This window comes from Melospiza melodia, chromosome 26, assembly GCF_035770615.1.
Source record: "Melospiza melodia melodia isolate bMelMel2 chromosome 26, bMelMel2.pri, whole genome shotgun sequence".
NCBI lineage: Eukaryota > Metazoa > Chordata > Aves > Passeriformes > Passerellidae > Melospiza > Melospiza melodia.
Window position 1 is genome coordinate 10,825,443 of NC_086219.1, and position 16,535 is coordinate 10,841,977.

Consider the following 16,535-nt stretch of genomic DNA (forward strand, 5'->3'; position numbering starts at 1 on the left):
TGAAAACTGTACAGAAGATAGTAAATTTTAAAAGAGATAAGAATTACAGCATAAAATCCATGGGATAGGTTACAACATGAGACACTCTCTAAGAGAAAAATCTCTGTGTTTCAGCACTTCATCGGGGTAAGATTTCATGAAGTGCCAAAGAAGGCGGCAAAATATCATTCGGGACATTATTTACTGGAATTCAGCCTGGCCATTAGTAGGAACTGCCTTTGAACATATCATGTAGATATACCACACACACTTTCCCTTCACTGAAAAATTACTGTTTACAACAAATAAGCAATTGACGATCAAAATTGATTGAAAGCATCTTAAACATGTCAAGTATTTCATTGTAGATGATCTGTGATCCAAATGCTTCTTCCACCTTCGAGAGGGACAGAAGAATTCTTCCATATCATGATGGTTTAAAATTGTATCAACCAATGTTTTCTGCTGAAAAGATATCATCTATTTTTTTCTATTTTTGGAAGAAAATATTCCTAGACATACAACAGGTGAGAACTAAGTAATTTTAAAGAAACAAATGAAATGAAAATATTCTGTAAATAGAATGAAATGAAAAGCTGTGTTTTAAATAGGAGCTAAATATGAAACAGAATTTTTGTACCAGGCATTTGAATTACTGCACCAGCTCTTTTGCCCATCAAGAGAGGCATTTAGCATTTCAATCTTTTCCAAGGAGTTCATGATCTGCTATGCTGATCTCTGTGTGTGCCTAGGTGTGTGTGGAGGGGGGGGCATCTGAAGGGGAGTGTGTATGTGCGCTTTACAATTGTTGTGGCAGATTCATGCCTCAGCTCCACATTTTGTTTTAAAAGGTCACACCGAGTGGATATGAAGTTTACTATCAACAAGAGATCGATTCCCAAATCATCCATTTGACTCTCCTTTATAAATCATGTGCTTTGTTGCATATTTTATCAAATATACTTTCAAGCCAGATGGAGGAAGGAGGATGTGGGAATCCCTCCATCATCTTGCAACTTTTATGTAAGTAGGTTTTCAAGAAAATCATCATTTCTCTTTTAAATATGTCTGGAACAGGCATGATGGTAGTGTCAACCTGTTGGAGTTTTTGTTGCTGGAAGAAGTTGTACAAAAGGATTGGTTTTTACATTGACCAGTTACTGAATCAAGCGCAGGCATACATTGGAAATTTAGCTGGGGGTTCCTTTTCCCAGCAGACTACTTCTAGAACGAGCTTGTACACTGAAGCTGACTCTTTTGCTCTCTTTTTGTTTCTTTCCTATTTTCTTGGCTTCTTTGCCACTATCTAGACAATTTTGGAACTTTGTTCCCAACTAAAATGGTTTCAATAGTCTGATTGTGATCATACATTTTTACAAGGAATTTTTAAAATCTTTCCTCGAGTCCAGAAAGTCAAGGACTTAGATCTTTTTCTTCCCTTATCAATATTGCCATGAAATTGAGAAATAAAGACCAACTCTTTATTTTTGTTTTTAACCCACGTAGATAATTCCCATCCATTAATCCATTTTGTGGACCAATAGTTGCCATTCTGATGGAAGCTGTCACTTCTTAACAATAGGCATTCTGTGACTATGTTGACAGCACTTTGGGTGAAGATCCTAACTGGTCTTAGATATACATAGGGAGAAATTTGCTCAGCCAGTGTCGGTCTTAAGCATGCGTATCAGAAGATCTTTCTGGAGCTGGGAATTTTCCCATGAAAGGGATTCAGTTCGGGAAGAGACACTTGTGCCAGAGTTTTACATTCTTCTTGAACACTGCTTAAGGAACTTAGATGCCATGTCCATTTGGATCTCTGTCTGCACAGAACTTTGTCATGCCAGTGCTTGAAATGCATCTTGAAGAGAATTCACTAGCACAGAATGAAAGAGAGTGGAAGGGGTTGGTGGGGCTAACCAGGCCCAACCCCCCTGCCTAAACCAGGATACCTAGAGCCTCTTGCCCAGGATTCTATCTGGGTGTACTTTTAATGTCTTCAAAGATCCAGGCTCCACAATCTTTCTGGGCAGTCTGTGCCGTGGTTCAGTCACCCTGACAGTAAAGAAACATTTACTGATGTTCAAAGGCAATCTCCTGTATTTCAGTGTGTGCCCACTGCCTCTTGTCTTTTCCCTCAGCATCACTGAAAAGACACTGATTCCCTCCCCTTTGCACTATTGCTTCCATATGTATGTGTGATGCCATGTAGAGGTATGTCAAAAACCTCCCTGAAGCCCAGGCAGATAATATTCCCTTCATCTACCAGTCAAGTTGATTCATCAGAGGAGTTTAAAGTGATGTTCAGCATGAAATTCCCCTGAAAAATCATGCTAACTACATTATTTGGTCATCTTTCATGTGCCTGGCAAGGATTTCCAGGAAGAGCTGCTTCATCAACTTCCTGGGGATAAAAAAGAGGATGGCTGGTTTGTACTATCGCGAGTCCTCTTAATTGCCTTTTTTGAAGATGGGTGTCATTTGCTAACATCCACTCTTTAGCCTCTCTTGTCGTCTACATCTTAGCAAAACGCTTTCCCACTATGTCTGGCTAGGAAAAACTGTGCCAGCACAGAAAACATCTCCCATCGTGTTCTAGACGTTGCAGAGATGTCTGCCAAGAGTTTGGCAGGAAGAAAAGTTGTCCAAAACAGCTTCCAATCGAATGTTCCTGTGATTGGAAAAGTCAGGAGAGTGCAAAGGTACTGTTTTCTATCAGTTGGCAAGGTGCGCACACAATCCCAGTGTTGTACAGCTTGCTTCTTCACCTTCCCGAAGCTGCCGCTCTCGCCGGCTGCCGGAGCCCAAGAAGCGGCTTCTTCGCGCAAAGACGATTGTGCCGCTCACAGTGCTCTCCTTAGCGCGGCTTCTGCCGAAAGACGCCCGGAGGCGGCTCTTACCTCCGGAGAGCGGCAGCTTCGGGAAGGTGAAGAAGCAAGCTGTACAACACTGGGATTGTGTGCGCACCTTGCCAACTGATAGAAAACAGTACCTTTGCACTCTCCTGACTTTTCCAATCACAGGAACATTCGATTGGAAGCTGTTTTGGACAACTTTTCTTTTCTTCCTGCCAAACACTTGGCAGACATCTCCGCAACTTCTAGAACACGATGGGAGATGTTTTCTGTGCTGGCACAGTTTTTCCTAGCCAGACATAGTGGAAAAGCGTTTTGCTAAGATGTAGACTACAAAAGACGCGAAAGACGAAGGTAGGATGCTCTCCGGAGGTAAGAGCCGCTGCCGAGCGTCTTTCGGCAGAAGCCGCGCTAGGGAGAGCGCTGTGAGCGGCACAATCGTCTTTGCGCGAAGAAGCCGCTTCTTGGGCTCCGGCAGCCGGCGAGAGCGGCAGCTTCGGGAAGGTGAAGAAGCAAGCTGTACAACACTGGGATTGTGTGCGCACCTTGCCAACTGATAGAAAACAGTACCTTTGCACTCTCCTGACTTTTCCAATCACAGGAACATTCGATTGGAAGCTGTTTTGGACAACTTTTCTTTTCTTCCTGCCAAACACTTGGCAGACATCCGTGCAACATCTATAACACGATGGGAGATGTTTTCTGTGCTGGCACAGTTTTTCCTAGCCAGACATAGTGGGAAAGCTTTTTGCCGTGAGGTAGATGAGAAGAGGAACTAAAGAGGAAGGTAGGATGCTCTCCGGAGGTAAGAGCCGCTGCCGGGCGTCTTTCGGCAGAAGCCGCGCTAAGGAGAGCACTGTGAGCGGCACAATCGTCTTTGCGCGAAGAAGCCGCTTCTTGGGCTCCGGCAGCCGGCGAGAGCGGCAGCTTCGGGAAGGTGAAGAAGCAAGCTGTACAACACTGGGATTGTGTGCGCACCTTGCCAACTGATAGAAAACAGTACCTTTGCACTCTCCTGACTTTTCCAATCACAGGAACATTCGATTGGAAGCTGTTTTGGACAACTTTTCTTTTCTTCCTGCCAAACACTTGGCAGACATCTCTGCAACTTCTATAACACGATGGGAGATGTTTTCTGTGCTGGCACAGTTTTTCCTAGCCAGACATAGTGGAAAGCGTTTTGCTAAGATGTAGACTACAAAAGACGCGAAAGACGAAGATAGGATGCTCTCCGGAGGAAAGAGCCGCTGCCGAGCGTCTTTCGGCAGGAGCCGCGCTAAGGAGAGCACTGTGAGCGGCGCAATCGTCTTTGCGCGAAGAAGCCGCTTCTTGGGCTCCGGCAGCCGGCGAGAGCGGCAGCTTCGGGAAGGTGAAGAAGCAAGCTGTACAACACTGGGATTGTGTGCGCACCTTGCCAACTGATAGAAAACAGTACCTTTGCACTCTCCTGACTTTTCCAATCACAGGAACATTCGATTGGAAGCTGTTTTGGACAACTTTTCTTTTCTTCCTGCCAAACACTTGGCAGACATCCGTGCAACTTCTAGAACACGATGGGAGATGTTTTCTGTGCTGGCACAGTTTTTCCTAGCCAGACATAGTGGAAAAGCTTGTTGCCGAGGTGTAGATGAGAAGAGGAGCTAAAGAGGAAGGTAGGATGCTCTCCGGAGGTAAGAGCCGCTGCCGGGCGTCTTTCGGCAGAAGCCGCGCTAAGGAGAGCACTGTGAGCGGCACAATCGTCTTTGCGCGAAGAAGCCGCTTCTTGGGCTCCGGCAGCCGGCGAGAGCGGCAGCTTCGGGAAGGTGAAGAAGCAAGCTGTACAACACTGGGATTGTGTGCGCACCTTGCCAACTGATAGAAAACAGTACCTTTGCACTCTCCTGACTTTTCCAATCACAGGAACATTCGATTGGAAGCTGTTTTGGACAACTTTTCTTTTCTTCCTGCCAAACACTTGGCAGACATCCGTGCAACTTCTAGAACACGATGGGAGATGTTTTCTGTGCTGGCACAGTTTTTCCTAGCCAGACATAGTGGAAAAGCTTGTTGCCGAGGTGTAGATGAGAAGAGGAGCTAAAGAGGAAGGTAGGATGCTCTCCGGAGGTAAGAGCCGCTGCCGGGCGTCTTTCGGCAGAAGCCGCGCTAAGGAGAGCACTGTGAGCGGCACAATCGTCTTTGCGCGAAGAAGCCGCTTCTTGGGCTCCGGCAGCCGGCGAGAGCGGCAGCTTCGGGAAGGTGAAGAAGCAAGCTGTACAACACTGGGATTGTGTGCGCACCTTGCCAACTGATAGAAAACAGTACCTTTGCACTCTCCTGACTTTTCCAATCACAGGAACATTCGATTGGAAGCTGTTTTGGACAACTTTTCTTTTCTTCCTGCCAAACACTTGGCAGACATCCGTGCAACTTCTAGAACACGATGGGAGATGTTTTCTGTGCTGGCACAGTTTTTCCTAGCCAGACATAGTGGAAAAGCTTGTTGCCGAGGTGTAGATGAGAAGAGGAGCTAAAGAGGAAGGTAGGATGCTCTCCGGAGGTAAGAGCCGCTGCCGGGCGTCTTTCGGCAGAAGCCGCGCTAAGGAGAGCACTGTGAGCGGCACAATCGTCTTTGCGCGAAGAAGCCGCTTCTTGGGCTCCGGCAGCCGGCGAGAGCGGCAGCTTCGGGAAGGTGAAGAAGCAAGCTGTACAACACTGGGATTGTGTGCGCACCTTGCCAACTGATAGAAAACAGTACCTTTGCACTCTCCTGACTTTTCCAATCACAGGAACATTCGATTGGAAGCTGTTTTGGACAACTTTTCTTTTCTTCCTGCCAAACACTTGGCAGACATCCGTGCAACTTAACTTCTAGAACACGATGGGAGATGTTTTCTGTGCTGGCACAGTTTTTCCTAGCCAGACATAGTGGAAAAGCTTGTTGCCGAGGTGTAGATGAGAAGAGGAGCTAAAGAGGAAGGTAGGATGCTCTCCGGAGGTAAGAGCCGCTGCCGGGCGTCTTTCGGCAGAAGCCGCGCTAAGGAGAGCGCTGTGAGCGGCACAATCGTCTTTGCGCGAAGAAGCCGCTTCTTGGGCTCCGGCAGCCGGCGAGAGCGGCAGCTTCGGGAAGGTGAAGAAGCAAGCTGTACAACACTGGGATTGTGTGCGCACCTTGCCAACTGATAGAAAACAGTACCTTTGCACTCTCCTGACTTTTCCAATCACAGGAACATTCGATTGGAAGCTGTTTTGGACAACTTTTCTTTTCTTCCTGCCAAACACTTGGCAGACATCCGTGCAACTTCTAGAACACGATGGGAGATGTTTTCTGTGCTGGCACAGTTTTTCCTAGCCAGACATAGTGGAAAAGCTTGTTGCCGAGGTGTAGATGAGAAGAGGCGCTAAAGAGGAAGGTAGGATGCTCTCCGGAGGTAAGAGCCGCTGCCGGGCGTCTTTCGGCAGAAGCCGCGCTAGGGAGAGCGCTGTGAGCGGCACAATCGTCTTTGCGCGAAGAAGCCGCTTCTTGGGCTCCGGCAGCCGGCGAGAGCGGCAGCTTCGGGAAGGTGAAGAAGCAAGCTGTACAACACTGGGATTGTGTGCGCACCTTGCCAACTGATAGAAAACAGTACCTTGGCACTCTCCTGACTTTTCCAATCACAGGAACATTCGATTGGAAGCTGTTTTGGACAACTTTTCTTTTCTTCCTGCCAAACACTTGGCAGACATCCGTGCAACTTCTAGAACACGATGGGAGATGTTTTCTGTGCTGGCAGAGTTTTTCCTAGCCAGACATAGTGGAAAAGCTTGTTGCCGAGGTGTAGATGAGAAGAGGAGCTAAAGAGGAAGGTAGGATGCTCTCCGGAGGTAAGAGCCGCTGCCGGGCGTCTTTCGGCAGAAGCCGCGCTAAGGAGAGCACTGTGAGCGGCACAATCGTCTTTGCGCGAAGAAGCCGCTTCTTGGGCTCCGGCAGCCGGCGAGAGCGGCAGCTTCGGGAAGGTGAAGAAGCAAGCTGTACAACACTGGGATTGTGTGCGCACCTTGCCAACTGATAGAAAACAGTACCTTGGCACTCTCCTGACTTTTCCAATCACAGGAACATTCGATTGGAAGCTGTTTTGGACAACTTTTCTTTTCTTCCTGCCAAACACTTGGCAGACATCCGTGCAACTTCTAGAACACGATGGGAGATGTTTTCTGTGCTGGCACAGTTTTTCCTAGCCAGACATAGTGGAAAAGCTTGTTGCCGAGGTGTAGATGAGAAGAGGAGCTAAAGAGGAAGGTAGGATGCTCTCCGGAGGTAAGAGCCGCTGCCGGGCGTCTTTCGGCAGAAGCCGCGCTAGGGAGAGCACTGTGAGCGGCACAATCGTCTTTGCGCGAAGAAGCCGCTTCTTGGGCTCCGGCAGCCGGCGAGAGCGGCAGCTTCGGGAAGGTGAAGAAGCAAGCTGTACAACACTGGGATTGTGTGCGCACCTTGCCAACTGATAGAAAACAGTACCTTTGCACTCTCCTGACTTTTCCAATCACAGGAACATTCGATTGGAAGCTGTTTTGGACAACTTTTCTTCCTGCCAAACACTTGGCAGACATCCGTGCAACTTCTAGAACACGATGGGAGATGTTTTCTGTGCTGGCACAGTTTTTCCTAGCCAGACATAGTGGAAAAGCTTGTTGCCGAGGTGTAGATGAGAAGAGGAGCTAAAGAGGAAGGTAGGATGCTCTCCGGAGGTAAGAGCCGCTGCCGGGCGTCTTTCGGCAGAAGCCGCGCTAAGGAGAGCACTGTGAGCGGCACAATCGTCTTTGCGCGAAGAAGCCGCTTCTTGGGCTCCGGCAGCCGGCGAGAGCGGCAGCTTCGGGAAGGTGAAGAAGCAAGCTGTACCACACTGGGATTGTGTGCGCACCTTGCCAACTGATAGAAAACAGTACCTTGGCACTCTCCTGACTTTTCCAATCACAGGAACATTCGATTGGAAGCTGTTTAGGACAACTTTTCTTTTCTTCCTGCCAAACACTTGGCAGACATCCGTGCAACTTCTAGAACACGATGGGAGATGTTTTCTGTGCTGGCACAGTTTTTCCTAGCCAGACATAGTGGAAAAGCTTGTTGCCGAGGTGTAGATGAGAAGAGGAGCTAAAGAGGAAGGTAGGATGCTCTCCGGAGGTAAGAGCCGCTGCCGGGCGTCTTTCGGCAGAAGCCGCGCTAAGGAGAGCACTGTGAGCGGCACAATCGTCTTTGCGCGAAGAAGCCGCTTCTTGGGCTCCGGCAGCCGGCGAGAGCGGCAGCTTCGGGAAGGTGAAGAAGCAAGCTGTACAACACTGGGATTGTGTGCGCACCTTGCCAACTGATAGAAAACAGTACCTTTGCACTCTCCTGACTTTTCCAATCACAGGAACATTCGATTGGAAGCTGTTTTGGACAACTTTTCTTTTCTTCCTGCCAAACACTTGGCAGACATCCGTGCAACTTCTAGAACACGATGGGAGATGTTTTCTGTGCTGGCACAGTTTTTCCTAGACAGACATAGTGGAAAAGCTTGTTGCCGAGGTGTAGATGAGAAGAGGAGCTAAAGAGGAAGGTAGGATGCTCTCCGGAGGTAAGAGCCGCTGCCGGGCGTCTTTCGGCAGAAGCCGCGCTAAGGAGAGCACTGTGAGCGGCACAATCGTCTTTGCGCGAAGAAGCCGCTTCTTGGGCTCCGGCAGCCGGCGAGAGCGGCAGCTTCGGGAAGGTGAAGAAGCAAGCTGTACAACACTGGGATTGTGTGCGCACCTTGCCAACTGATAGAAAACAGTACCTTGGCACTCTCCTGACTTTTCCAATCACAGGAACATTCGATTGGAAGCTGTTTTGGACAACTTTTCTTTTCTTCCTGCCAAACACTTGGCAGACATCCGTGCAACTTCTAGAACACGATGGGAGATGTTTTCTGTGCTGGCACAGTTTTTCCTAGCCAGACATAGTGGAAAAGCTTGTTGCCGAGGTGTAGATGAGAAGAGGAGCTAAAGAGGAAGGTAGGATGCTCTCCGGAGGTAAGAGCCGCTGCCGGGCGTCTTTCGGCAGAAGCCGCGCTAAGGAGAGCGCTGTGAGCGGCACAATCGTCTTTGCGCGAAGAAGCCGCTTCTTGGGCTCCGGCAGCCGGCGAGAGCGGCAGCTTCGGGAAGGTGAAGAAGCAAGCTGTACAACACTGGGATTGTGTGCGCACCTTGCCAACTGATAGAAAACAGTACCTTTGCACTCTCCTGACTTTTCCAATCACAGGAACATTCGATTGGAAGCTGTTTTGGACAACTTTTCTTTTCTTCCTGCCAAACACTTGGCAGACATCCGTGCAACTTCTAGAACACGATGGGAGATGTTTTCTGTGCTGGCACAGTTTTTCCTAGCCAGACATAGTGGAAAAGCTTGTTGCCGAGGTGTAGATGAGAAGAGGAGCTAAAGAGGAAGGTAGGATGCTCTCCGGAGGTAAGAGCCGCTGCCGGGCGTCTTTCGGCAGAAGCCGCGCTAGGGAGAGCGCTGTGAGCGGCACAATCGTCTTTGCGCGAAGAAGCCGCTTCTTGGGCTCCGGCAGCCGGCGAGAGCGGCAGCTTCGGGAAGGTGAAGAAGCAAGCTGTACAACACTGGGATTGTGTGCGCACCTTGCCAACTGATAGAAAACAGTACCTTGGCACTCTCCTGACTTTTCCAATCACAGGAACATTCGATTGGAAGCTGTTTTGGACAACTTTTCTTTTCTTCCTGCCAAACACTTGGCAGACATCCGTGCAACTTCTAGAACACGATGGGAGATGTTTTCTGTGCTGGCACAGTTTTTCCTAGCCAGACATAGTGGAAAAGCTTGTTGCCGAGGTGTAGATGAGAAGAGGAGCTAAAGAGGAAGGTAGGATGCTCTCCGGAGGTAAGAGCCGCTGCCGGGCGTCTTTCGGCAGAAGCCGCGCTAAGGAGAGCGCTGTGAGCGGCACAATCGTCTTTGCGCGAAGAAGCCGCTTCTTGGGCTCCGGCAGCCGGCGAGAGCGGCAGCTTCGGGAAGGTGAAGAAGCAAGCTGTACAACACTGGGATTGTGTGCGCACCTTGCCAACTGATAGAAAACAGTACCTTTGCACTCTCCTGACTTTTCCAATCACAGGAACATTCGATTGGAAGCTGTTTTGGACAACTTTTCTTTTCTTCCTGCCAAACACTTGGCAGACATCCGTGCAACTTCTAGAACACGATGGGAGATGTTTTCTGTGCTGGCACAGTTTTTCCTAGCCAGACATAGTGGAAAAGCTTGTTGCCGAGGTGTAGATGAGAAGAGGAGCTAAAGAGGAAGGTAGGATGCTCTCCGGAGGTAAGAGCCGCTGCCGGGCGTCTTTCGGCAGAAGCCGCGCTAGGGAGAGCACTGTGAGCGGCACAATCGTCTTTGCGCGAAGAAGCCGCTTCTTGGGCTCCGGCAGCCGGCGAGAGCGGCAGCTTCGGGAAGGTGAAGAAGCAAGCTGTACAACACTGGGATTGTGTGCGCACCTTGCCAACTGATAGAAAACAGTACCTTTGCACTCTCCTGACTTTTCCAATCACAGGAACATTCGATTGGAAGCTGTTTTGGACAACTTTTCTTTTCTTCCTGCCAAACACTTGGCAGACATCCGTGCAACTTCTAGAACACGAGGGGAGATGTTTTCTGTGCTGGCACAGTTTTTCCTAGCCAGACATAGTGGAAAAGCTTTTTGCCGAGGTGTAGATGAGAAGAGGAGCTAAAGAGGAAGGTAGGATGCTCTCCGGAGGTAAGAGCCGCTGCCGGGCGTCTTTCGGCAGAAGCCGCGCTAAGGAGAGCACTGTGAGCGGCACAATCGTCTTTGCGCGAAGAAGCCGCTTCTTGGGCTCCGGCAGCCGGCGAGAGCGGCAGCTTCGGGAAGGTGAAGAAGCAAGCTGTACAACACTGGGATTGTGTGCGCACCTTGCCAACTGATAGAAAACAGTACCTTTGCACTCTCCTGACTTTTCCAATCACAGGAACATTCGATTGGAAGCTGTTTTGGACAACTTTTCTTTTCTTCCTGCCAAACACTTGGCAGACATCCGTGCAACTTCTAGAACACGATGGGAGATGTTTTCTGTGCTGGCACAGTTTCTCCTAGCCAGACATAGTGGAAAAGCTTGTTGCCGAGGTGTAGATGAGAAGAGGAGCTAAAGAGGAAGGTAGGATGCTCTCCGGAGGTAAGAGCCGCTGCCGGGCGTCTTTCGGCAGAAGCCGCGCTAAGGAGAGCACTGTGAGCGGCACAATCGTCTTTGCGCGAAGAAGCCGCTTCTTGGGCTCCGGCAGCCGGCGAGAGCGGCAGCTTCGGGAAGGTGAAGAAGCAAGCTGTACAACACTGGGATTGTGTGCGCACCTTGCCAACTGATAGAAAACAGTACCTTTGCACTCTCCTGACTTTTCCAATCACAGGAACATTCGATTGGAAGCTGTTTTGGACAACTTTTCTTTTCTTCCTGCCAAACACTTGGCAGACATCCGTGCAACTTCTAGAACACGAGGGGAGATGTTTTCTGTGCTGGCACAGTTTTTCCTAGCCAGACATAGTGGAAAAGCTTGTTGCCGAGGTGTAGATGAGAAGAGGAGCTAAAGAGGAAGGTAGGATGCTCTCCGGAGGTAAGAGCCGCTGCCGGGCGTCTTTCGGCAGAAGCCGCGCTAAGGAGAGCACTGTGAGCGGCACAATCGTCTTTGCGCGAAGAAGCCGCTTCTTGGGCTCCGGCAGCCGGCGAGAGCGGCAGCTTCGGGAAGGTGAAGAAGCAAGCTGTACAACACTGGGATTGTGTGCGCACCTTGCCAACTGATAGAAAACAGTACCTTTGCACTCTCCTGACTTTTCCAATCACAGGAACATTCGATTGGAAGCTGTTTTGGACAACTTTTCTTTTCTTCCTGCCAAACACTTGGCAGACATCCGTGCAACTTCTAGAACACGATGGGAGATGTTTTCTGTGCTGGCACAGTTTCTCCTAGCCAGACATAGTGGAAAAGCTTGTTGCCGAGGTGTAGATGAGAAGAGGAGCTAAAGAGGAAGGTAGGATGCTCTCCGGAGGTAAGAGCCGCTGCCGGGCGTCTTTCGGCAGAAGCCGCGCTAAGGAGAGCACTGTGAGCGGCACAATCGTCTTTGCGCGAAGAAGCCGCTTCTTGGGCTCCGGCAGCCGGCGAGAGCGGCAGCTTCGGGAAGGTGAAGAAGCAAGCTGTACAACACTGGGATTGTGTGCGCACCTTGCCAACTGATAGAAAACAGTACCTTTGCACTCTCCTGACTTTTCCAATCACAGGAACATTCGATTGGAAGCTGTTTTGGACAACTTTTCTTTTCTTCCTGCCAAACACTTGGCAGACATCCGTGCAACTTCTAGAACACGAGGGGAGATGTTTTCTGTGCTGGCACAGTTTTTCCTAGCCAGACATAGTGGAAAAGCTTGTTGCCGAGGTGTAGATGAGAAGAGGAGCTAAAGAGGAAGGTAGGATGCTCTCCGGAGGTAAGAGCCGCTGCCGGGCGTCTTTCGGCAGAAGCCGCGCTAAGGAGAGCACTGTGAGCGGCACAATCGTCTTTGCGCGAAGAAGCCGCTTCTTGGGCTCCGGCAGCCGGCGAGAGCGGCAGCTTCGGGAAGGTGAAGAAGCAAGCTGTACAACACTGGGATTGTGTGCGCACCTTGCCAACTGATAGAAAACAGTACCTTTGCACTCTCCTGACTTTTCCAATCACAGGAACATTCGATTGGAAGCTGTTTTGGACAACTTTTCTTTTCTTCCTGCCAAACACTTGGCAGACATCCGTGCAACTTCTAGAACACGATGGGAGATGTTTTCTGTGCTGGCACAGTTTTTCCTAGCCAGACATAGTGGAAAAGCTTGTTGCCGAGGTGTAGATGAGAAGAGGAGCTAAAGAGGAAGGTAGGATGCTCTCCGGAGGTAAGAGCCGCTGCCGGGCGTCTTTCGGCAGAAGACGCGCTAAGGAGAGCACTGTGAGCGGCACAATCGTCTTTGCGCGAAGAAGCCGCTTCTTGGGCTCCGGCAGCCGGCGAGAGCGGCAGCTTCGGGAAGGTGAAGAAGCAAGCTGTACAACACTGGGATTGTGTGCGCACCTTGCCAACTGATAGAAAACAGTACCTTTGCACTCTCCTGACTTTTCCAATCACAGGAACATTCGATTGGAAGCTGTTTTGGACAACTTTTCTTTTCTTCCTGCCAAACACTTGGCAGACATCCGTGCAACTTCTAGAACACGATGGGAGATGTTTTCTGTGCTGGCACAGTTTTTCCTAGCCAGACATAGTGGAAAAGCTTGTTGCCGAGGTGTAGATGAGAAGAGGAGCTAAAGAGGAAGGTAGGATGCTCTCCGGAGGTAAGAGCCGCTGCCGGGCGTCTTTCGGCAGAAGCCGCGCTAAGGAGAGCACTGTGAGCGGCACAATCGTCTTTGCGCGAAGAAGCCGCTTCTTGGGCTCCGGCAGCCGGCGAGAGCGGCAGCTTCGGGAAGGTGAAGAAGCAAGCTGTACAACACTGGGATTGTGTGCGCACCTTGCCAACTGATAGAAAACAGTACCTTAGCACTCTCCTGACTTTTCCAATCACAGGAACATTCGATTGGAAGCTGTTTTGGACAACTTTTCTTTTCTTCCTGCCAAACACTTGGCAGACATCCGTGCAACTTCTAGAACACGAGGGGAGATGTTTTCTGTGCTGGCACAGTTTTTCCTAGCCAGACATAGTGGAAAAGCTTGTTGCCGAGGTGTAGATGAGAAGAGGAGCTAAAGAGGAAGGTAGGATGCTCTCCGGAGGTAAGAGCCGCTGCCGGGCGTCTTTCGGCAGAAGCCGCGCTAAGGAGAGCGCTGTGAGCGGCACAATCGTCTTTGCGCGAAGAAGCCGCTTCTTGGGCTCCGGCAGCCGGCGAGAGCGGCAGCTTCGGGAAGGTGAAGAAGCAAGCTGTACAACACTGGGATTGTGTGCGCACCTTGCCAACTGATAGAAAACAGTACCTTTGCACTCTCCTGACTTTTCCAATCACAGGAACATTCGATTGGAAGCTGTTTTGGACAACTTTTCTTTTCTTCCTGCCAAACACTTGGCAGACATCCGTGCAACTTCTAGAACACGAGGGGAGATGTTTTCTGTGCTGGCACAGTTTTTCCTAGCCAGACATAGTGGAAAAGCTTTTTGCCGAGGTGTAGATGAGAAGAGGAGCTAAAGAGGAAGGTAGGATGCTCTCCGGAGGTAAGAGCCGCTGCCGGGCGTCTTTCGGCAGAAGCCGCGCTAAGGAGAGCACTGTGAGCGGCACAATCGTCTTTGCGCGAAGAAGCCGCTTCTTGGGCTCCGGCAGCCGGCGAGAGCGGCAGCTTCGGGAAGGTGAAGAAGCAAGCTGTACAACACTGGGATTGTGTGCGCACCTTGCCAACTGATAGAAAACAGTACCTTTGCACTCTCCTGACTTTTCCAATCACAGGAACATTCGATTGGAAGCTGTTTTGGACAACTTTTCTTTTCTTCCTGCCAAACACTTGGCAGACATCCGTGCAACTTCTAGAACACGATGGGAGATGTTTTCTGTGCTGGCACAGTTTCTCCTAGCCAGACATAGTGGAAAAGCTTGTTGCCGAGGTGTAGATGAGAAGAGGAGCTAAAGAGGAAGGTAGGATGCTCTCCGGAGGTAAGAGCCGCTGCCGGGCGTCTTTCGGCAGAAGCCGCGCTAAGGAGAGCACTGTGAGCGGCACAATCGTCTTTGCGCGAAGAAGCCGCTTCTTGGGCTCCGGCAGCCGGCGAGAGCGGCAGCTTCGGGAAGGTGAAGAAGCAAGCTGTACAACACTGGGATTGTGTGCGCACCTTGCCAACTGATAGAAAACAGTACCTTTGCACTCTCCTGACTTTTCCAATCACAGGAACATTCGATTGGAAGCTGTTTTGGACAACTTTTCTTTTCTTCCTGCCAAACACTTGGCAGACATCCGTGCAACTTCTAGAACACGATGGGAGATGTTTTCTGTGCTGGCACAGTTTTTCCTAGCCAGACATAGTGGAAAAGCTTGTTGCCGAGGTGTAGATGAGAAGAGGAGCTAAAGAGGAAGGTAGGATGCTCTCCGGAGGTAAGAGCCGCTGCCGGGCGTCTTTCGGCAGAAGCCGCGCTAAGGAGAGCACTGTGAGCGGCACAATCGTCTTTGCGCGAAGAAGCCGCTTCTTGGGCTCCGGCAGCCGGCGAGAGCGGCAGCTTCGGGAAGGTGAAGAAGCAAGCTGTACAACACTGGGATTGTGTGCGCACCTTGCCAACTGATAGAAAACAGTACCTTTGCACTCTCCTGACTTTTCCAATCACAGGAACATTCGATTGGAAGCTGTTTTGGACAACTTTTCTTTTCTTCCTGCCAAACACTTGGCAGACATCCGTGCAACTTCTAGAACACGAGGGGAGATGTTTTCTGTGCTGGCACAGTTTTTCCTAGCCAGACATAGTGGAAAAGCTTGTTGCCGAGGTGTAGATGAGAAGAGGAGCTAAAGAGGAAGGTAGGATGCTCTCCGGAGGTAAGAGCCGCTGCCGGGCGTCTTTCGGCAGAAGACGCGCGAAGGAGAGCACTGTGAGCGGCACAATCGTCTTTGCGCGAAGAAGCCGCTTCTTGGGCTCCGGCAGCCGGCGAGAGCGGCAGCTTCGGGAAGGTGAAGAAGCAAGCTGTACAACACTGGGATTGTGTGCGCACCTTGCCAACTGATAGAAAACAGTACCTTTGCACTCTCCTGACTTTTCCAATCACAGGAACATTCGATTGGAAGCTGTTTTGGACAACTTTTCTTTTCTTCCTGCCAAACACTTGGCAGACATCCGTGCAACTTCTAGAACACGATGGGAGATGTTTTCTGTGCTGGCAGAGTTTTTCCTAGCCAGACATAGTGGAAAAGCTTGTTGCCGAGGTGTAGATGAGAAGAGGAGCTAAAGAGGAAGGTAGGATGCTCTCCGGAGGTAAGAGCCGCTGCCGGGCGTCTTTCGGCAGAAGCCGCGCTAAGGAGAGCACTGTGAGCGGCACAATCGTCTTTGCGCGAAGAAGCCGCTTCTTGGGCTCCGGCAGCCGGCGAGAGCGGCAGCTTCGGGAAGGTGAAGAAGCAAGCTGTACAACACTGGGATTGTGTGCGCACCTTGCCAACTGATAGAAAACAGTACCTTTGCACTCTCCTGACTTTTCCAATCACAGGAACATTCGATTGGAAGCTGTTTTGGACAACTTTTCTTTTCTTCCTGCCAAACACTTGGCAGACATCCGTGCAACTTCTAGAACACGAGGGGAGATGTTTTCTGTGCTGGCACAGTTTTTCCTAGCCAGACATAGTGGAAAAGCTTGTTGCCGAGGTGTAGATGAGAAGAGGAGCTAAAGAGGAAGGTAGGATGCTCTCCGGAGGTAAGAGCCGCTGCCGGGCGTCTTTCGGCAGAAGCCGCGCTAAGGAGAGCACTGTGAGCGGCACAATCGTCTTTGCGCGAAGAAGCCGCTTCTTGGGCTCCGGCAGCCGGCGAGAGCGGCAGCTTCGGGAAGGTGAAGAAGCAAGCTGTACAACACTGGGATTGTGTGCGCACCTTGCCAACTGATAGAAAACAGTACCTTTGCACTCTCCTGACTTTTCCAATCACAGGAACATTCGATTGGAAGCTGTTTTGGACAACTTTTCTTTTCTTCCTGCCAAACACTTGGCAGACATCCGTGCAACTTCTAGAACACGATGGGAGATGTTTTCTGTGCTGGC